The 22,230-nt window shown below is 35.1% G+C and overlaps 1 long non-coding RNA gene across 3 annotated transcripts in view; it reads left to right on the forward strand.

Annotated features, from left to right (window-relative positions):
• LOC141411438 (uncharacterized) overlaps nt 1–22,230 on the forward strand; it is a 188,681-nt gene that overhangs the window by 21,928 nt on the left and 144,523 nt on the right. For 2 of the 3 annotated variants that reach the window (XR_012436170.1, XR_012436171.1), the window contains exon 3: nt 1,028–1,179. This is a non-coding gene — a long non-coding RNA (uncharacterized lncRNA). Of the gene's footprint in view, nt 1–1,027; nt 1,180–11,201; nt 14,649–22,230 lie in introns of those variants that run through there. The other variant, XR_012436172.1, reaches the window with a different exon arrangement.

The raw sequence follows: 22,230 nt of genomic DNA on the forward strand, positions 1-22,230 counted from the left end.
CAAAACCCCACCAAGTGTCTCAAGTTCGAATGCAATACAGTTTCAGTAAGTTTTTCAGCATGCAGGTGTAATTTGGTTGTTCTCTCATCAATGGTAGGGAGAATAAGAGAAAAAAAAAGAGTCTGGAGACAGTTCTGAGAATGGTATCTGCGGCTGTGGCTTGCGAGGCTTTATTTATGCAGATCTCTGGGCTGAGCTTAGCACTCACCTGGCCCTGCAGGCTTTTTTTACTCAAAGTTCTCCTGTGCGGGAGCCTCTGCTACAAGCTTTCCCCTTTCCAAGCATGCTGGGGAAGGTGACACTGCACCAGCTTTGTCAGGCCTGCGTGTTTATTTACAGTTCATGTGGGAAGTGGGTTCCCCCCTCTCTTGTGCAGATTTCCTCCCACCACCACTTTTACAAGCTTTCCTGCTCCTGATTACTGGGTGGTGCTGCTGCTCCTGCCAGCCGCCATGTTTGTTTATAGATCACGTGGGAAGTGGCTCTTCCCTCCTCTCCTGTGGAGTTTTCCTCCCTCCTCCACTCTCACAAGCTTTCCCACTCCTGGTTGCTAGGCACGTGCCCTCGCTCCTGCCAGAGCCTCTCCGGCCCGCCTGGCTTGTTTATTTACAGTTCCAGGAAGGATTCCCTTCCCCCAATCTTCAGTGCTCAGTGTGCCCCACCCTCTTTGCAATGTGTCTTTATTGTTCTTAGTGCTTATTAGTCAGTTTCTCTTTTTTCCCCGGGTGGAGGTCAGTCTGTCCTGGGGGTTATGCTGCTGTGGCCCAGGGTTGTCTGTGGGAGAACCATGGTACCGCGAAGCTCACCTTGTCCGTGTCTTCCCAAGCCGTCTGGGCACGGGCGACTGGCAGCCCGGGGGCCCTCCTTGTTTCTCCATTTAAAGTGAAGTGGAGATTCTCTGCTCCAGCTGGAGGTGTGGAGAGGTCAAAGTTTTGCCTCTTCTCAGTGATTTTGTCTGGAAAGTGCGTCTCCAGTGTCTCTCCAAGATTTCACTATAGGAGGCTCGCTTTCTGCTTTCTCCCTCTAGCCGCCATCTTGGAATCCCCTCTGGTTTACTTTTTAAAGGATCACTTCAGCTACCTTATGAGAAAAGACTACAGACTTCAGACTTAGGATGCAATTGCCAAAAGTCCAGGAAAACGAAAGATGCCATCTGAAGCTGAGGAAGTTGTGGTGGAGGTAAGAAAGAATGTTTGGATTCTGTATATCCTTAGATTTTAAAGTTATAGGAATCACTAATAAATTGGAAGTGGAATGTGAAAGAAAGTGTGGGAATAGGAACAACATTCGTATTTTCAATCAGTGCCATGGTTAGTAGCATTTAGTGAGAAGGGAACCATTAAGTAAAGAGAGTGTAGAATGTGAAAATCAAAAATTCTCTTTTTATTTTTATTACTTTGTCCTTGTTTTAATTTTTTCACTGACAAGTATATTCAGACTTTCAAAGGGAAACTTTATTTTTATTAAGCAACCCCCATGTGTCAGGCGTTTTGGTGAACATTTCTCATACTGGATAGTAATTCAGTTTCATATGTCTTAAATCTGTGATGTCTGTTGACCAGCCCAGTGGAGATGCTGAGAAGGCAATTAATAGCATTCCAGGGCTCAGGAGAAAAGTGGGAACTATAGAGAGGAAATTGGAGTTATTAGGACAAATGTTCTTTAAAATCCTTTGGCTAGCTTTACATCATGATGCATGCCTATAATGCCAGCCCTCAAGAGGCCTAAGGTGGAAGACTGCAAGTTCAAGCCAGCCTGGGCTACATAGCAAGAAATGCCATATCTGAAGGCAAGCAAACAAAAAACAGCAAAAAGAAAAAGAAATCATAAGGCTAAACAACATCACCCAAGTATAAATGTAGTTAGATGAACAGGATTCCAAAGTCTGAAGACCAAAACATCATGGTCAGAATTAATAGAAGAGTAATCAAAAGAGAAGAAAGACCACTGGGAAGGGTGGGAAACCAAGAAGCAGTAACATCCCAGAACCCAAATGGGAAAAATATTTCAAGAGAGAAGGGATCAACTCTCTCACAGACTGCATTAATTAAATTAATAATATGAAAATAAATATTAACCAATGCATTTATCATCATAGTGGTCATTGGTGACAAGAACAATTTAAGCAAGTAGTGGAACTAAAATGTAGAAATGGTTATAACAGAAAATGAGAGATAAAGAGGTAGAAACAGTACAACACTGATTAGAGAACTCTCTTTAGAGTAGAACTACTCTAAAGCAGAGAAGGTAAATGGCACAGAAGTTAAGTGGGAGTGCATATAATGTGAAGTTTAGGAAGGTTTTGTTTACTGGTTTGGTGATTTTATTTTCGTTTTATATTTGGGTATGGGATGCTCCAGCACAGAAGTAAAAATTAAAGTTATGGGAGATAAAAGGAATAATAGTAAGACAAAAGCCCTTGAGCAAAAAAGAAGAAATGGCATTCAAGGTACCTGTGGCATAGTTGGCCCACAAGAGTTGCAAGAAGAGTTCATTTTATGTTTCAGAAAGAAGACAGCTTATAGACACTAAGGTAGTAGATGAGGTGGTAAGAAGGTAAGGACAATAAGGGAATGTTGGAGATTTAAAAAGAGATGCAATTAGGGAGGAGGGATAAAGGGGAATGATAGAGGGGGTGAATTCAACTATGATATTTTAGAACTTTTTATAAATGTCACAACATATCCCCAGTACAATAATAATATGATAAAAAAAAAGATAAATGGGACCTTATAAAAATGAAGAACATTTACTTAATGAAAGCTCTTGTTAACAAAGTATTTATTGGGGTTTGGAAAGTGGGAGAAATTAGGAAATATTGATCAAAGAGTAAAAAGTTTCCATTATGCAGAATAAATAAATTCTGGCGATTGTATGCATAGCATTGTAATTATACTTAGCACTGTATTATATATTTGAAATTTGCTAAGAGAGTAGATCTTCAATGTTCTCATCACATACAAAAAATGGTAACTGTGAAGTGATGGATATGTTAATTTGCTTAACAGTGGTAATCATTTCACAAGGTATATGTATATCAAAACACCATGGGGTATACCTTAGATATATGTGAATTTTGTTTGTCAATTATACCTCAATAAATTATATATACATGGGGAATTAAAAATGAAAGATCATTTGAGAGGATAAAAAAATAAATTGCAAACTCTGGAAAAATATTTGCAAAACAATATCCAATAAAGGACTAATCTCAGAAGAAAAAGAGATGTAATTATATAAAACAGGAGGAAAGTGAAATCTTAGAGTAAAACAATTTTTTTCTTATAAATGTTTTATTAGAATATATTGAAAATAGAGTATGAGGAATGGAAAACAAAGTAGAGGAATGAGACCAAACTATAAAAGATCATGGAAAAATGCTAAGAAAATACAAATTAAGCATGCAAGACAACTGGAACACCATGAAAAATACAAATTTCAAAATAGTCATTCTCATAATTTGAAGTGAAGAAGGATCACACTGGAGTTTAATACTCAAATTTCTGTAGCCCATTTCCAGGTTAATATGCAACAATTGTGGCTCACACATGGAGAAACTATGAGTTAATAATAATTAATAGGACAATGAGGGTCCCCTTCTCCACCGGGACAATGTAACAGCTATAAATCTAGAGAGTGTAATTCGTTCTAGGGACTTAGAAAAGATGAAAAGACAAATACATAGATTTCATTTCTACACCAAAAGGATATCCACATGCCAGTTGATATATCTTTTTCAGAGTGTGACAGGATAAATTATGGCTCCAAGATGTAGTGTAAAGGGTATTTGAAAGATAAAAGTCCATACAAAACAAGTACATCATCAAACAAGTGTCAATCCAAAAGTTTAGGGTGATAAAAGCCAACTAGGAGGTAATGTAACTCCATGTGAAGAAAGCAAGATTGAAAGTACAGCTTGAGAGGATGGAAAAAAAAAACCTGAAGTATAGAAGCTGAGAACTGTTAATGGCATTTTCCAATATACCTCAATTGAGAGGGAACTTTGGAATGCCAGGTCACCAGTGGCTTCTAAAACAAATTTCCTTTAAGCCTTAGGTATCTTGGAATTGTGCCCTGCTCCAGATCTGTGAAGTACACAATTTGCACAGTTGGAGGTGGCATGACATTTGGCTTCTAGAATGAGAGATCCTTTGGGGATGTTCCTCAATATAACTGTAGAGATCCCTGCCAGCAGCTAAAAGGATACCTAAGCGTATTCCTCTTCTTATCATAAACCTGCCCTAAAATCTACTTAAAAAAAGTAAGATTCATTAATAACTAATGAAACCCAGTCAGTTGCTAAGAGTTGGACCTGGACTCTTATTTAAAGTTCCAATAAATTTATAATGATGTCAATTCAATGATTATGCCAAAAGAAACTAAGTTAGGCTAAATAAACATATAAAAAATAAATTAAAATCTTGTTCTAGTCAGTACAACACACAGCCTGCTAGAGGGTGAGGAGAATGTGAACTGTTAAATAATGATATGCTCTAAGAAAAACTCAAAAAAAAAAAGCAAAGCCATAGTGGTCTTGTTTATAAAATCTTTGTATACTTCTCTAGAGTCTAGACCTCACATTTGTTTTAAAGGAACTTGAGGACCTTTAAAACAATGTCCTTTCTAGTGGCATTCTCTGTCACTATTTTTATTTTTTAGAAACCTATGCTGATAATTAAAAGCCAGGAAATTGAATAAATAAAAAATTAACATAATTAATATTCTTGTCAAGCATGACAAGAAGAAATAACCAAATATGGACTTAAGTTTGCTCCAGGAAGGATACCCACTTGCTTATGTACATACTGCAGGTCTTATTTCATCCCTCTGATTTCCCTCCTTCCCTGAAGTACAGACAAGCTACCCAGAGAATAGTGTTTCATCAAGCATGTTAGAATACATGGTTAAACCAATACATTCCACAAATATGCTAGTCCATTATGTCAATATTACAGCAGTTTTGAGCTTCAAAAAAATGCACATAGATGTTAAAACAGTATTTTATCTGATTTGAGAAAATGTCATTAGCTCAAGAATACCTTGAGACACTGGATTAAACAGGAATCTCTTTTTCTATGTTAGAAAATAGTCCTGAATCAAGCCTAGGAAACAACAGAAATAACCATATATCTGTGAGTAAGGAGCTCTTGGAAGTTCTGAGTCAGGGCATAGGTTTGATAGAATTCAAAGTACCAAAGGCACTCTGTCAAAGCCCTCCCAGATTGGGAGCTGAAATAATGAGGTGAGATATTTTTAGAGAATACTAATATTGCTTTTCTTCCTAATTAGAGAGGCAAATGTGACATAAGAAGAAGTTCTAAGTTCAAGTTCTGGATCTGTCATACCTGCCATATAGGTCTCAGTTTTCTCAGGTACAGACTGAAGCTGCAGAATTATACCATACTTCGGTTGAGGTGGTGCAACATAAAATTAAGGATTTAAGCACTGCAGTCAGCCTTGACTCTCAATTTGAAGACATTCTTCCTCACAAAGAATCTGAATATTATTTACCTTAAAACTCACAACTAAATAAAAACACACAAAGTAGTCAGGATTGGAAGTCAAACCAGTAAAAAGTATGAAAGTACATCTATCCAAGGTTGACCAGATGGCATGCTACTGTCATAGTTAAATGTGGAAATTTAACTATGTACCATAGTTAAAATATGGAAATAGTTCCTTTGAGCTGAACCACTCTCTCTGCCAAGCCGGGCCAGATTTCACCACAATATACCAATTAAAACACAATCTTGGCCTGCAAGTCACAACTTGGTCCTTGATTTTGGATTGGATACAGCAGTGTTCATTCATCTGTTCATTTGACATAAGATTATATATTTGTATCAGTTCCTCTGCATCTATCCCAGTGAGGAGAGGAGTGTCCTCTGGCTCTTTCAATAACCAACATAAGCTCAAACTTCTAAACAAACTAAGGAAATGGTGGTAGGTTTGCTTTTTTTTTGCTCATGCTTATGCAACTGTTCCCACCCACCCTCTCATAGGGAAGGGAAGCAAGAACAATAAACCTGGACCTGGGGCTCCAACAGCAAGGAATTATGAGGTTTTATTGTTTGACTGTGGCATGGAATATTTCAGTTTAAAGTGATATGGTAAACTGGAATGTGCAAAGAAATCTTAATCCAAACCTCATTCCTAACTTTTTTATAAGCAGCTTACATGAAGGTAAATTATGTAAATTTTCTATGCTTCTGTTCCTTTTCATTTAATTTTAATAATGATCAAAAATAGCTAATGTATATTGAACAGTCACTGGGTGTTATATGTTTTATACAAATGTTCTTATATAATCCTAATAATCTATTATGTAAGTTCTCTCTTCATTCTCATTGTACAATAAAGAAAGCAAAACTCAGAAGTATTAAGTGACTTGCTTTTGTTCTAGATAAAATAGCTATTAGTGGGAGAGCCAGAATTATCACTCTTAAATGCTGCCCCAAAAGAATGTAATGTATTCTTATTATAAAGGGGAGCTAGTGTCATTATAATGGTGATCAGATTTCTAAGAATGAGAAATGTATTTTCTAAAGAGTGCTAATAGGTTTACAGTCATAATAGACCTAGCTTATTGAAAATTACTCCAGAAAATATAGGCTATGTTTATCTTCTCTCTGGGGTGTCTTCCACTTAGGTGGTTCCACAACACCCTGTTGTCAAGGAGTCTGTCTTCTAGAAACATAAGCACAACTGGTTCTAGTACTCCCAGAACTGATTATAGTACTTGTGGTCAAAGTCTAATCCTTCCAGACTATGAAATTCTCTATGTTCAAGGCCAACAGAGAAGATTTTGATCCTGAGGGGATAAACACACAAAAAAATAAACTTCAGAGATTGCAGTATATAATGAAAACCAGCTGCCACATGTAAGTCTGTTTTGACTGACTGTGGAATTCACATATGAACTGAGTTTCTTAGGTTCTGGTATTTAGCTTTTCAGACATGCCTGGTCTACCTCCTGGGTTATTTCGCTATGATCCCAGACAGCCTCATTCTCTGAGTGAAAATATCATTTATTCATGTTCTCTCTAATTAAAAGAACAGTTATTTTACCCTAAGGAAAACATTCACATATGAAAAAGAAGCACTTTTCTTAGACCTTGCAGTGATCTAAGGCATGAAGGTATGGGCATTGTCACAGTGGGAGAGAGGATGAATAGCTTCAAGAATAGATGTATAACCTTTGTGTGCATGAAAGACAATAGAAATATAACACAAAAATAGACCATTTATCATATTGGTTTTGTAGCATGATCATGTATGATGCACTCTGGAAAGCCATGGAGTAATCATTTTGCAAATAAATTCCACATCTGTGTGTCATGAACTTACTCATACTGGCTATATTAACCATATTGGCCTTTTCTTGGCAGATCAATACTAGATTCAAAATATGAGCCATTCATAATTTTAATAGGTATTTATTATAAGGCTCAGCTACTAATCTCAAGGAGTGCAAAGTTTGATAGAAAAGATAGAGTCTCTGAGTATCATGGAAATGACAGAAAAGGGTTGCAGAAAAGACAGGCAATAGGCACAAAGGACACTATATGACATGTACAGGAATTGTTTTAAGCATGAAGGTGAAGGGAGACCATAAAACTCCTTGCACAGAAAAATAACATGATAAAATTTGTTAGATCACTCTTTTTGTAAGTGGAACAAAGATTGGAAAGTGGAGAGGCCAGGAAGTCAAAGAAAATTCAAGTGAAACTGGATATAGATAAGATAATAGCTAGAGAAGAAAATAGGTCAGAGCTGCAAAAGGACTGTCAGAAGATAAAAGATTATGGAATAGCAAGAGTTTATGCTGCAGGAGAAAAGCTAATAGATAAATACATGTTAAGGATCCAGGGAACAGAAGGCTAATCAGTAGATTAAGTCAGAATAAGGGGAAATTCTAAGATCCAGATAATAAGCAAAAGAATACTCTTGGGAAAAAAGTAGAGGAACTTTTGACAATGGTGGATAAAAGCAGGAATGTTTTATATATGTGTCCATTTAAAATTTTTTAGTCCTAGCTGTTTACTTTCTTTGCTTTGATTTAGCAAATGATAATTCATGCTGTGCCCTGGCCTCCAAAAAACACCATTAGGATCACTGTGATACCTGTAATATGGGGATACCCAAGATCAGTACATCATTAAAACAGTATAAACAGCATTTCTCAAACAAAAGTGTCATTATAAATTTATGAGTACTCCACTCCTAAGAATTAATTCACAAATAACAGAAATGTTTTCATTCCATAGTTATAGAATAATAGAAAATATTCTCTTTATATAATTTCATATAGAAATTACTTAGTCTAAATAAGGATCTTTTAAAAATAGAAGTATTTCTGTTTTTCTTATTCAAAGCTCATAAAAGAAAACTTTTCTATGTGGTATTAATTTGAAAATACTTTTGTGAAACACTTAACAGTTTTTGAGACCATAGCATGAAACAAAATGCAGATGTGTAATTATATTCATAAATCAAGTAATAAAATAAAAGGTATCTCTCTCCTTAAAGACTCAATCCAGCTTTCCTTGACTCAAGAAACTTCTTATAATTTCAACTAAAAGGACTGAGACAGCTAAACCCTCTGATTAAGTAAACCCTCTTGGAAGAAAGTAGAGGGTTTTCTTCTGACACTAGTGGGATAAAAGCAGGAATAGTTATATATGTGACCAGGTATATAAATGTGTGCAAGAGGGTCGCCACTAGAATTGTATAACCCACCATTTGCACGCAGAAATGATTAAAATATCAATCGATGCTCATGGTCTGAATTAGTTTTCTACTGCTGTGCAATAAATTACCACAGACTTAGTTACTTAAAAGAATAAGCACTGATTATCTCATAGTTCCATGAGTCAAAAGTCCCAGCATTGCTTGGATTCATTTCCCAGTCCTCTCAGGTGGGTGGCAGAATTAATGTCTTTTAGATTGTAGGACTGAGGCTCTGTTTCAGCCATGGAAACTCTTCTTAACTCCTACAGCTGCAGTTGCTCACCACCTGTCCCCCAATAGGCAATTCATACCCCAGCATCTTATTTCCTCAATCCAAGAAGAGAGAAAAGTTAAAAAGTGTCTCCCTTAGAAGGTAACAAAACATAAAAATTTTTATGTGTGTGTGTGACTGCATCTTTTGTGCATACATACACACAAATACAGTAGTAATTATAGGAGAGACATTCCAACATATTTTGCTATGTTTTACATTAAAAGAAAGTTATAGTTCCCACCTATGTAGGGTATGAACATGGATCCACTGTAAATTCTTTCCTTCACAATCCACAATCTACAGACATTATTCTAGCAAATAAAAGGAAAATTTACTTATTTTAATGAAATGTTAAAGTCATGTAGATACTATATTATATTGCAGCAATTGTACTGTTCTACAATAAACACATGAATATCTATCTCATTTTCTATAGTTGCCTTTATAAATCTAAACTCACTGCTCTGTGATAAAGGAAAGGAATAAAGAAAGAAGGGAAGAGAGAGGAAGAGAAAACAAACCATAGAGCACAATTTCCATGTTTGAGAACAAGGAGCAAGTATAATCAAAAGGTATATTTCTCTTGCACATCATTGAAATGAATGGGCCATAACTTGAGGTAGGGCAAATTTAAACAATTGTAAAACCAGTACTGGTAAAGGTATTCAAAATAACATTGCATAGGAAAGAACCTCACATACCTACTTAGGCAAAATCCACATAAATATCTGAGTCTTCTTAGGGACTCTGAAGTTCCTGCTAGGAACCCAAATAGAGAATTCCTGCTAAAGAATGAAAAATAGGAAAGGGGTAGGAGGATGAATATGTTACAAATAATGTATACACATCTATGTAAATGCAAAATGATACCTGCTGAAACTGTTCCAGGAATCAGGAAAATGGGGATGAAGGAGAACAGTGGAGGGGGTGAATTCAAGTACGATATGTTTGGTACATGGTAAGAATCTTTGTAAATGCCACAAGTGTATCCCCACTCAGAACAATGACTTAAAAAATTGGCATAAAAACAGATAGAAAAGTACACTACATACACCCATGATAAAAGTAAACCATTTCTGTTTCACTTGATAAATCTTGGGTGTTTTGAACATTTAGATCATAGAACAAAAACATCTGTGTGGGAACACAGTTTTGAATAAATATATTTGGTATAATCTCTGAGGTGACTTTAGTTTTGCCAACTTTTACAAAAGTTAAATAAAAATATATTTTGTATATACTTAGAAAAATATTTGCTAACTATGTGTGCCATCCATTTGTTTATCCATTAAATTATTTTATTTACTGATTTGTTTGTTTCTAGTTGGTTTCTCCTGATGTAACGTAAAGAGTAGTCAGAATCAAGCATGTTTGAGAAGGCTGTACAAAATAGGCTTCTAAAAGGTCAGAAGAGAAGAACGAAAGAATAAAGTGCTAGCCTTGTAAGCAGAAGCTTTTTAGCAGATAGCTTCATTCTCATTTGTAGGATCGTGTTTTACTAAAATGAAGCTGTCACCTTTCATGCTGTGACTGTACAGTTGATCCATGCAGGCCTATAAGAATATACAGAACACTTTGAAGAGAATGGAACTGTGAAATCCAGAAGAAAGTGCTGGGTGGAACAAATCAGTGCTTTAAATTTATATTCTATCTTTGCTTAAAAGGAATATATCTCTCCAGTTCAGGGTGTATTGTCAAACAGCAGTATAATAGAGTAAGTCAAAGTCAGACAAATGTAGGCTTGATTTTAAGTCCCCCCAAAATATTACCTACTTATCTTTCACAGATTAGTTTTCTTATGTATAAAGTGAGGATAATAGATTTGTTGTTTTTCTCAAAAAATTAATCATAAATACAGTGATTTTTTTCTGTGATGGTTTCTGTCATTATTAGTAAGAACAGTATCAAAATCAGCATCATTTATTCACAGGAAAATTCCTAATAGGACAAAGAAAGCTGTCTTTCAACAAAGAAACAGACAAGATATGTGAAGTAAATATAAAAAAAGCAATTTATATTTGAGCAATACTTGAAGTAATTATAAAGATGATATGTCACTATCAACCACATCTCTACTGTTCTTTATTTATTGGGTTACGTATGTTACCTGAATTATAGAATAAAAAAATCAAAATTTTATCATCTTCAGATTGAGATGTCATTCTCAACTTAGCAATGTACCTTTTTTTTTAATCAGGAAAAGAAGCTTTCCTAAGAAAATCCACCCAGATGATCCACGTCAATATTACATGCCAACTCTCAGCAGCTTCTAGCACATCTCTGTTGGGACTAAACTTATGTAGTCTTTGTATCCTGTTTCTAAAATGAGCTAAACAGGTTTACTCTTTCCTCTTCAGTTAATTAGAGAGGGGAAAACCTGACACCTGTGATAAATAATCCAGCGCCACAAACAACACATCTGGAAAATGTATCTAGCATTCCATGGGAAATCAATATGGAAATTCACTCAGTAAATCATGGGTATTTTGAACATTTAGATTGCAGAGCAAAACAAATTATTTATTCAAAATAGTGAAGTTTTTAAAAATGGTCTTTTTCCCCTGGTAATTTTTCCATGGGATAATAATTCATGGTGTTTGTTTTCTCTAGACTCTGGAAAATTAAAAAGAGAAGGAAAAATAGGAAAACATAATCTAGAGTTTAGAATTATTCATGTGCAAGGCTCAGCAGCTGTGTTTCTAATTACACAGGGGGAGACCTTAAAAATGACCATGTCCAAGTACTCAGTGAATGACACTGGAAACTACAGAAGTGCATTTTTTTAAAAACCCATTTAGTTGTTGGGTAATATCTTTCTTTTTTCTCAATGACAATCACATGCTATAATTATAGTTTCATAATAAATTTATTCTAGACATTTATTCTAGGGATATAAACATAGACAGGTAAATACATACAAAGAGAAAAATAATAATCACCTAAAATACCATCCTAGATATAATTTTTATATACATTTCATACCTTTATATGAGCTCTTTTTTTTTCCTAACATGCCTACATATTTTTTACTAATATGACATTTTATAAATAACACACTTTACAATATATTGTGGTCATCTCCATGTCAATATTATTATTAATTATTATTCTAATTGCACAAGTTTATAGGGTACAGTGTGATAATTTCATTGATGAGCACAATGTATAAAGATCAAAGGGTAGTTAACATTTCCAACTCCTTAATTTGTAAAAATATTTGATTAATGAAAAAACAAATATAAAATCTTGCTTAACATGTAGTAATCATACACATTTATGGGATACACTGTAATATTTAAATGAATGTATATTCTATGTACTGACTAGCTTACGGCAATTAACATTTCTGTCTCCTTATTATTACTTTGAGTCTTCTGGTATTTCATAAAATATAAAGTGAGTTTTATGAAATATAATCACACCACTGTGCCGCAGAACACCAGAATTTATTTCTTCTATGTAACCATGATACCTCTGCACTCCCTCCTCCCTATCCTTCTCAGTCTCTGGTAACCATGATGTTAAGTGAAATAAGTCAGACATGGAGAGACAATACTGCATTGTCTCACACTTTCTTTCCTTCTTTTAATTAATTAATTCATTTATTCATTGGCAGTACTGGGGTTTGAACTCAGGACTTTGTACTTGCTGGGCAGCCACTCTATTGCTTGAATCATGCATAGGGCCTTTTTTTTCTCCAGTTGTTTTGGGACAGGGTTTCACTTTTGCCCAGGCTGGCCTAGACCATGAAACTATTTTTAGATTTCCTGATTAACTGGGTTTGCAGGGTCCAACACCACTCCCAGCTTTTTTCCCCATTGAGATGGGATCTCACCAACTTTTTGCCCAGCTGGCCTGGAAACACAATCCTCCCCATCTCAGCCTCCCTACTGTTGGGATGACAGGTGTGCCACAGATTCCAGCTATTGGTTTAGATGAAGTCTAGTGAACTTTTTGCTTGGGCTGGCCTCAAGCTATAATCAAACACCACATCTCAGCTTTCCAGGTAGTTAAGATTACAGGTGTGAGCCAACAGCTTGTCTCACACTTTCATTTTTAATAACCAATAACTAATCCATAGCTGTATACTTCAGAACTTATTCTAAAGCCCATTTTGGATAGCTGTGTTATGAATAAAGGCCACTGGGCTACAGTTTTTGTCTGTTCATATTTTCGTACAAGTCTATTTGCTATGAACTTTTAGGAGTAGAGTTTCTGTATCAAAATAAGTGGATATTTTTGTTACATAGAAACATAGTCAATATACTCTCCAAAAAAGTGTATAAGCTTGCATGACCATTTGCATGTTATGTGTGACCTACTTCCTCAGATGCATGCTGATAGTGGATCTTACTTTTCTAATTTTCTTTATTCATTTATTCATATGTACATACATTGTTGGGGCCATTTCTTCCCCCTGCCCCTTGGCTCCTTCCTCTCCTCCCCACCCCTTTGCTTCTGTTCCGCTCTTATCTCTAATTTTGTTGAACAGAAGACATAAGCAATAATAAGAAAGACATAGTGTTTTTGCTAGTTGAGATAAGGATAGTTATACAGAGAGATTCCTAGCATTGCTTCCATGCACAAGTGTATTACAACCTGAATTGATTCATCGCTACCTGACCTCTTCACTACTTCCCAGTCACCTTCCCATATTGACCTCTGTTGCTTTAAGGTTATTGTATTAGCTTCTCTGCAGTGGGGACATCAAACACTTTCAAGTTTTGGGTTTCCTACCTATCCCCATTCCTCTCATACATGCTCTCCCCTTAGTGTGTGACCCAAATCCAACAACATTACTGCCTTTACCCTAGATCTAAAGTCCACATATGAGGGAAAACATATGATTTTTGGTCTTCTGAGCCTAACTAACTTCACTCAGAATGATGTTCTCCAATTCCTTCCATTTACTTCTGAATGATAAGATTTCATTCTTCTTCATGGCTGAGTAAAATTCCATTGTGTATAAATACCACATTTTCTTAATCCATTCATCAGTAGTGGGGCATCTTGGCTGTTTCCATAACTTGGCTATTGTGAATAGCACTGCAAAAAACATGGGTGTGCAGGTGCCTCTGAAGTAACCTGAGTTGCATTCCTTTGGGTATATCCCTAGGAGTGGGATTTTTAACTAAAAGTTTTTTTTCACAAAGGACTGATAGCCAGAAAGTACAGGGAGCTCAATAACCTAAACTCCCCCCAAATCAATGAATCAATAAAGAAATGGGCAACTGAACTAAACAGAACTTTATCAAAAGAAGAAATTCAAATGACCAAAAAACACATGAAAAAATGCTCACTATCTCTAGCCATAAAGGAAATGCAAATCAAAACCACACTAAGATTCCACCTCACCCCTTTTAGAATAGTTATCATCAAAAATGCCACCAAAAACAGGTGCTGGCAAAGATGTGGGGAAAAAGAAACTTCATACACTGGTGTTAGGAATGTAAGCTAGTACAACCACTCTGGAAAACAATATGGAGGCTTCTTAAAATACTTTTTTTTTCAAAAAATATATTTATTCTGATAGTTTAAATTAATAATGTGGGTTAATTATATGTTTCTGAAGTTTAGCTAAATGCCTTTTTTAGTCATTAACATTGATTCTTTTGAGAACTGTCTAGCTATGTCATTTATTGTTTTTTTGTGAGTTTTTGTCTTTGTTATTTATTTTATTTCCTGTAAGTTAAGGATATTAATAATTATTTTGTTATTGTCATTGCAAATACTTTTCTAGCTTTATATGTTTAGTACATTTATATCTTTGCAATATTCTGATTACCTTTTTATTATATTAATTTCAATTTTAAAATATACTTTCTGCTTTTATTTGTCATAATCTTAGTAAAAGACCTTTCCCAAACTCCAAATAGTAGCATATTCACATATATTTTATTCTTAATGAAAGTATTATAGTCTAGTCAATCAGATTTTCTTTTACTATGAAGTATATGAGATTATACTTGCATTTTTTCAAAGTTATTATCCAGTTGTCTGAGCTCCATTTATTTTATTTAAATAAGACTTCCTTAGGCCAATAGCTGCATATTCTCTTTCATATGTGGAATGCAGACCTAATACAAATATAGCAATATTATAAAAAACAGGTCATGCTAAGTGGAGGACTCATATGAGACAGGGTAAACACAGGAAGTTAAGAAAGTGAATGTGGTTGACATACTCTCAATACAAGAATGAATACACAAGTTTTAAACCTGTTGAGTCACCATAAGGGAACTAAGGTAGAAAGAAGAAAAATGGAGGAGATGAACCAATTTGGGTTCTAATACAAGTGTACATGGAAATGTCACAAGGAAACTCCCTGTGTAGCTACCTTCTAGAGACAAAAACATCATTTTTTTTCTTTTACAAAATCAGAGAACAGGATGGTTGAACAGGTCCTGTCTGGAAGGGTTCAACACTAGTGGGAGGGGGTGTGGGGAAAGGGTGTGAGAGGGTGAATATAGTGCAAATACTGTGTACACATGTATATAAATGGAAAAATGAGACCTGTTGAAACTATTCCAGGAATGGTGGAAGAGGGGATAAAGGAGAATGATGAAGGGGTTGAATTCAAGTATGATATATTCGATATATTGTAAGAACTTATGTAAATGCCACAATGTACCCCCACCCAAAACAACAATAAAAAAATAAATATTTGCAGTAGGGCATATAGGAATACATGTGACTAGTTTTTATACAGAGAAAAACCATTAAAATGCAATCACGTGTTGCTTAACCAGGGGACATTTCTAAAACTATGATGTTTGGCAATTCTGTCATTGCATAATTATCATAGAAGGTATGTGGAGAAACTAAGATAGCTGTAACACCAATAGATGACAGACTCTTAGGGGACCACCTATGTACATAGTATTCATCCTTGACCAAAACACTGTAATGTGATATATAACTATAATTCACGAAGAAAGCTTAGATTAAAGATATAAACTCATTTCACAAAATTCAGCAGGTATGAACTGGCATATATTTGGCAGATCCTTACTGAAGAACATCTTTAAGAGAAAGTTTAGCTGTCACTGTTAACTTGTCTTTCTGTGAACAGTGGCTGAGATGCAAAAGGAGCTAAATTTCCTTTGTGATTAAGAATCTAGATCTTGCCTGGACAGTGTCTCATATTGTTTAGATTTATTCGAGGTTCATTGGTTTGGCACAGTAAAAACATGCTGCATAGCAGAAAAAATGTTACCATGAAAACTATCCTGTCAAGAAAAATGCAAGATCTTCCATGTCTCCCAATTCTGTATTTTTCCTAACCATGAAAGTTTGCTAGGATCAAACTATTTGAGGACATAAAAGACAAGATCCTCAGGACTTGTAGAATAGTAGCTGGGGTTCACCAAGTGAATTTTGATTTCAAGTCCATAAATTATTGAAAATAATATGATGATACACTATTTATTCACTTATATGACTGGATAGCTGTAATTACTCAAGAGTTTTTAGTTGAGGAAAACAGTGGAGAAGCTTTGGTTTAAGAAAGCTTATCACTTCTCACCTATCCCCTCAAAGATACTTGCATAGGGACACCAGAGGAATATCCTGCTGTCAATACATTGCTAAGCTTAAGAAACAATGAATTTTTAATAAGTATCGAGAGAGTAAGCTTCAAAGAGAATTAAAATAATGTGCCTAGATGAACAAAAATAAATAAAGGATACTTTTATATAGTAAAAGAGGTAAAGAAAACTAAAGAAGTGAGCTAGAAGTTCCAAGTTGCTGTAATGTTGTTTTGTTTTTTTTCTCCCCATTTTGGTATTTGACTCAGTAACAATTGCATGGTTCATAAGATTAAAAGTACAGGAAAGATGAATGGATATAGTTTGTTTGCTTCTTCATATAAAAAAACCAATGCACATATAGAAAAAAAGCCTTCCTTCTTTGGACATTCGATCCTCTTTTTTTTTTTTTTTACATTATTCTGGTGTGTTTTACAACATATTGTGCTTTAATAGTCAAAAGGGTAAGTCCCTAGCTATTTTTTCCTCCTTTTCCTTTAAAATTTTCATACTATAATTTCCTAACATGTTTATAGAATGGCATTCATTATTATATACAAATGGCATTTAAAACAAAGTTGAGAATGAAAGGGAAAGATATTTCATGAAGTTAAAAATTAACATTGCGTACAAAACTCTTAACAATCTGCTTGATCCTTACTGTAATTGAGAATTATAAATTTGCCAGGGCTTTGGATTTTTAAAGTTTAGCACAAATGTAATTTTAACAGTCCAATGCAGCAGAAATAATCAATTACTCCAACCCAAACTTTGGGGTAGTTATTAAGAATACAAATTGGTAGCCCACTAATCTTGAGCTCAAAATCATCCACCTCAGACTTCTAGAAGAAATGAGCATGCAAGTAAATAAAAGTAATTCAACAGAGGGTATTGAGGTACAGAATACAGAAATAGCACAGAGTGTGGAGTAATTCATTCTAAAGAGAAGCTATTTAATCAGAATGCTTACAAAAAGGATGAATTTTATTTGTCTGTGAATAGACAGACAAATAAAATGGTCAAGGCTGTGGAGCATAGGAGTTAAGAATTTTTGACCTTCCAAGGAAAGTCGTGCCTGTAATCCTAGCTACTCTCCAGGCTGAGATCAAGAAGATTGTGGGTCAAGGCCAGCTCAGGCATAGGTTCATAAGACCCCGTCTCAATCAATAAAAGTTGGATGCAGTGGCATGTGTCTGTAATACTAGCTATGCAGGATGACACTTAAAAATTTTTTCCAATGAAATGAAGCAAAACAATAAAATAGATGAAGTGTCATCCAGTCATTAAGATTCACCACGAATGTCTTGTTCTGGGAAATTCCAGTCCTGACTAAAATATACATGCACCACACTCCAGATGCTAGGCACAAGGGAGAGAAGAAAAACACCATGCATTTAACTTGAACTCTTGCAACCAGACCTAAGTGTCTTGGTTGCAGAGCCAGAGTCCTGCCATTCATTGGTAATGTCCCTTTCTTTCTGTGGGAGGGCTAGCTTCCCAATGTCTAGTTTTCTCAACTACCAGATAATTTTATGATAAATGATCCCAAGCTTCTTGTGTAGTAGAGCCAGTAAGTTTCCAGAACCTAATGAAAAAAATACTTCCTAGTGCTTTAAGGGTAAGATCCTGTTTATTTCTGAGGTTAACAACAATCATAAATATTTGAGTTCATGTGAGGTTCTAAAAAGAGTCCTGTAAATGTGGAACCAATTTTAAAGCAAGGAATAAGGACTAATTTATAAAACTATCAGCCCAACATCTGTGATCTATAATAGAAGGAGAACAAGACTTAAGTAAGACAGAAGATATGCAGTAATGGAAATGTCATCAAAGATAAACATTGGTAATTTGGAAGGAGTGTTTTATCTTCTGAGTGGTGTTGACTTCTTTGACAATCTACTTATAAAGACCAAGGTGTCCATTTTATTATAGCATCTTCTACACAGACTCTAATTTAAAAAAAAGTTTGAAAGATTCCTCCTTGCTAGGACCATTAATGGCCTATAAAATAACTACTTAGATTATTTTATAATTTTATGATCTCAATAAACTCAATACCTTCTGACTTTATATACAAAAATGGAAGACATAGACTAGAGAGATAATACACTTAAATCTTGGAATGAAATTTATATCATTGGATGAAGGTATCCTTCAAAATAGGGACCTAGATGAAATCTTACATGTACACATACAATTCCAGTCGGTTTTGATTAATGGGCATGAGTTTTATCATATTAAAACTTTTTTTGCAAAAGAAAGAGGCAGAGACAGGAAATTAAACCCTAAATTTATTTCTAAATTTATAAACAGTGATAAACTTTGCCTAAATGTCATGATTGTCTGGATAAACTCATTTCCCCTTTTATTTATAGATGTTTTCAGTATATTCTGAGGTTGTGATCATAGTGGTTGGTTAAAATTTTATAGGTATAGTAGATTTACCCTTTTTGGCAATAAAAACTAACTTTATATAGACAAAGAAAACACAGCCTTAAAAAAGGAAAGAATTGCTCTATATCATATGGTCTTTTAGAGGCTGGTAGAGTGAATCAAGTGTTACAGTGCCTGTCAAACAAATGTGAAGCCTTGAGTTCAAACCCCAATACCACCACCACCAAAAAAAAAAAAAAAGGAAACATATTTTTGACCTCAGAATAAGGAGTCTTGACTTCCAGCTCAATATGCAATAAACTCTACAAACTTGCTGATATATCTGTTCAAATATAAATAATATCAAATATATGACACCAGACATAATGCTGGTTTACTATTTGGTGTGAGGGGTGGGGAAGGAGCAAAACAGATTTGATCCCTGCTCTCATGAATGTTATAGTCTATTAAGTATCATGGGAAGAACATATTCATATAAGCAATTAAATGATATAAAACTGTGATAAGTGCCATGAAAGGAAGGAATAGGATGCTTGGAAGCATATTAAGGAAGGAGTTAATTAGACCAAGAGAAGAGAGGCAAGATCTTATTGTGTGACACTTTGCAACTTAAAGAATGAAAAGACATGAGTGACACAAACATTGTTGGAAGTGATGTCATCATGCAGAAAAGCTGAAGAGTTAAAAAGATTGATAAAGGAGAATAACTGCACAGAAGTTTAGTGAAGGAGTAAAGAAAAAGATCTGTGGGATGAGTTCTGGTCAGTAAAGGGCTTTATGAACTACGTCAATAACTCATCTATCAAAAGCCAAAAGGAAGCCATTGAAAGTTTCCAAGGAAAGCATGTGTAAAATAGACTAATTTCCAAAATACCATTTTTTCTTTTTTCTTTTTTTGGCAGTACTAGAATTTGAATTCAGGGCTTTATGCTTGCTAAGAAGTCACTTTACTACTTGAGCCATCCCTCCAAACCCTTTCCGCTGTGGGTTTTTTTTTTTTTTTGGAGCTAGAATCTCACTTTTTACCCAGGCGATATTGACCATGATTCTTTTATTTGTGCTTCCTGCCATAGCTGGGATGACAGGAGCTCACCCAGCTTTCTTCCATTGAGATGGGTCTGGCAAACTTTTTCTTTGCTTAGGCTGGCCTGGAACCACAATCTTCCCAATATCAACCTCTAGAACCAGCTATTAGTTGACAAGCAAGTGCCACCACACCAGGCTATTGGTAAAGATGGGGTCTTGAGAACTTTTTACCTAGGTAGGCAGGCCTCAAAACCTGGTGCTCCTAATCTCAACTTCTCAAGTAGCAAGGATTACAAGTATGAGCCAGTGACACCAGTTAAAATATCTTCTTATGTTCTTGAAATTAAATTTGAGGAAGATGTTGAAAAGAACTGATATCAACTTAAGAGTGATTTCATATTAATTTCAGTGATACAATCAACAGGACTAGATTACTTCTTTGATTTGAGAAGTGAAGAAAGGGAAGGTGTCACAGATATAATTTCTAGTTTGTGACTTGGATATCTGGTTAGATGATTGCACTATCATTAATTTGTGGAAGACAAGATAAAGGACAAGTTTCTGTGAAGCATGGAAGGTAGCAAGAAAGGAAGAGCTAAGAAGTCAGTGTTCTATTAAACTTGTTCTGCCATGTGGTGATATAATGATGGTAGTCATGTCTGAAACTTAGAAGACTGATGTATAAAGAGGGTATTACTAAATTGCTGGCATATGGGTGGGGTTTTCAGTTAGTGTAAATGGATGGTGTCATTTTAAACAGAGTGTGAAGTGAGGTGGGAAGACAGGGCAACATTGAACTTTTGAGGAATTCCATCACTTTGTAGTTAGGTGAGGAATGATGAAGTGGAAAAGATGTGGAAAGGCAATACCAAGTTAGAATGACACACTGTAGTATAAACTAAGAAACAGGTCATTTTAGCCTCACACTTTCAATATTTTTCTACATACTAAAAACACAGAAGTTCAAAGGAGGACACATGTGTTTGAGATTTTTCCCAGTTTTAAACTAGCTGTGTGGATTTTGGCAAGTCATTAAAACTTCTCAATTTATAAAATGAGAGTGGTAATCTCCCATATGTCTGATCATGATGGATCTCAGTCAAGATAATAAATGTAAACTTTTATTTTGTGAGCTGTTAATTTTTATACAAGTATAAGATTTTGCCATAGGTGAGGCCAGAAGTTATTTTTTAATTTTTTAATTTTTGATTTTTTTAATTAGGGTATGCTTATTATACAAAGTAAGGGATTCCATTATTATATTTCTGTACATATATACAGAAGTTTTTATTTGTCACTGATTTGTTAATTATTTCTCTTAATTTTAGTTGTTACTCTGATACCTAATATCATTAAGATATTGTCTGATGAATTTAAATTACATTATTGGAATTTATTTATTGGGTTGACACTTTTTGTGAGCTCATACAGCAGATGTAAGGGAAGAATAAACGTAGTGTTTAATTCCATTAGAGGAATGTCTCCATGTTGGATAAGCCAAGATGAAAATAGGTGGGAGAGAAGAGGGAGCAGCTGCATGTAGGAAAACTGTAAATGTGAAGAGTGCTCTCGGCATGATTACGGACACTTGTTAGAGACTGCAAATTAGCTTACAGCTAAATAAATGAATTCTCTGTTCCATATGTGCTTATCTGTTCAGAGGGTAACTAAGTAAGACCCTCTAAATGCAGTTTTTACTTTGCTGTGCTCAAGATTTAGGTATCCCCTTTAATCCTTGGAAAGTTGCTTTCAATTTGTCCCTTGTCTATGATGGGGACTTTCTCTGGACTCTACTAATGTTCAACAGTTAACATTTGTTATGCTATTATGCAGATTTTTGTCTTTGACAGACAAGAGAAAGCATAGAGCTATTTAGTGTGGGAGAAGGGGAGTTCAGAAATCCTGGTGGCTGTTGGGATCTGAGGATGTAAAGATAAGAAAGTACATAGTTATAGATTTCAGTTCAGGTATTACCTGAATTAGAAAACCAAGACTATCACAGTAGGGCTTAGGAAACTCTCTATTCACAGAGATTCTCTTCAAGATCACAAATAAAGAATAATTTTATTTGGAAGGACTTGACAGCACTTGAATTTGGTGAGTTTCTGGTAAAAAGTGTTTGGCACTTTGGTCCTTTGAAATAATTACTAAAAGCAATCACATTACTTGTTGCGGCAAAATGGGAAAATGAATAGAACCATTGAATACAGCGATGGGCAATGTGAAAGACATTGAAAGAACTAATGGGAGACATTCAAGAAACTAAAAGGCAGACCGGAT

Source organism: Castor canadensis, chromosome 1 (genome assembly GCF_047511655.1).
Source record: "Castor canadensis chromosome 1, mCasCan1.hap1v2, whole genome shotgun sequence".
Classification (NCBI taxonomy): domain Eukaryota; kingdom Metazoa; phylum Chordata; class Mammalia; order Rodentia; family Castoridae; genus Castor; species Castor canadensis.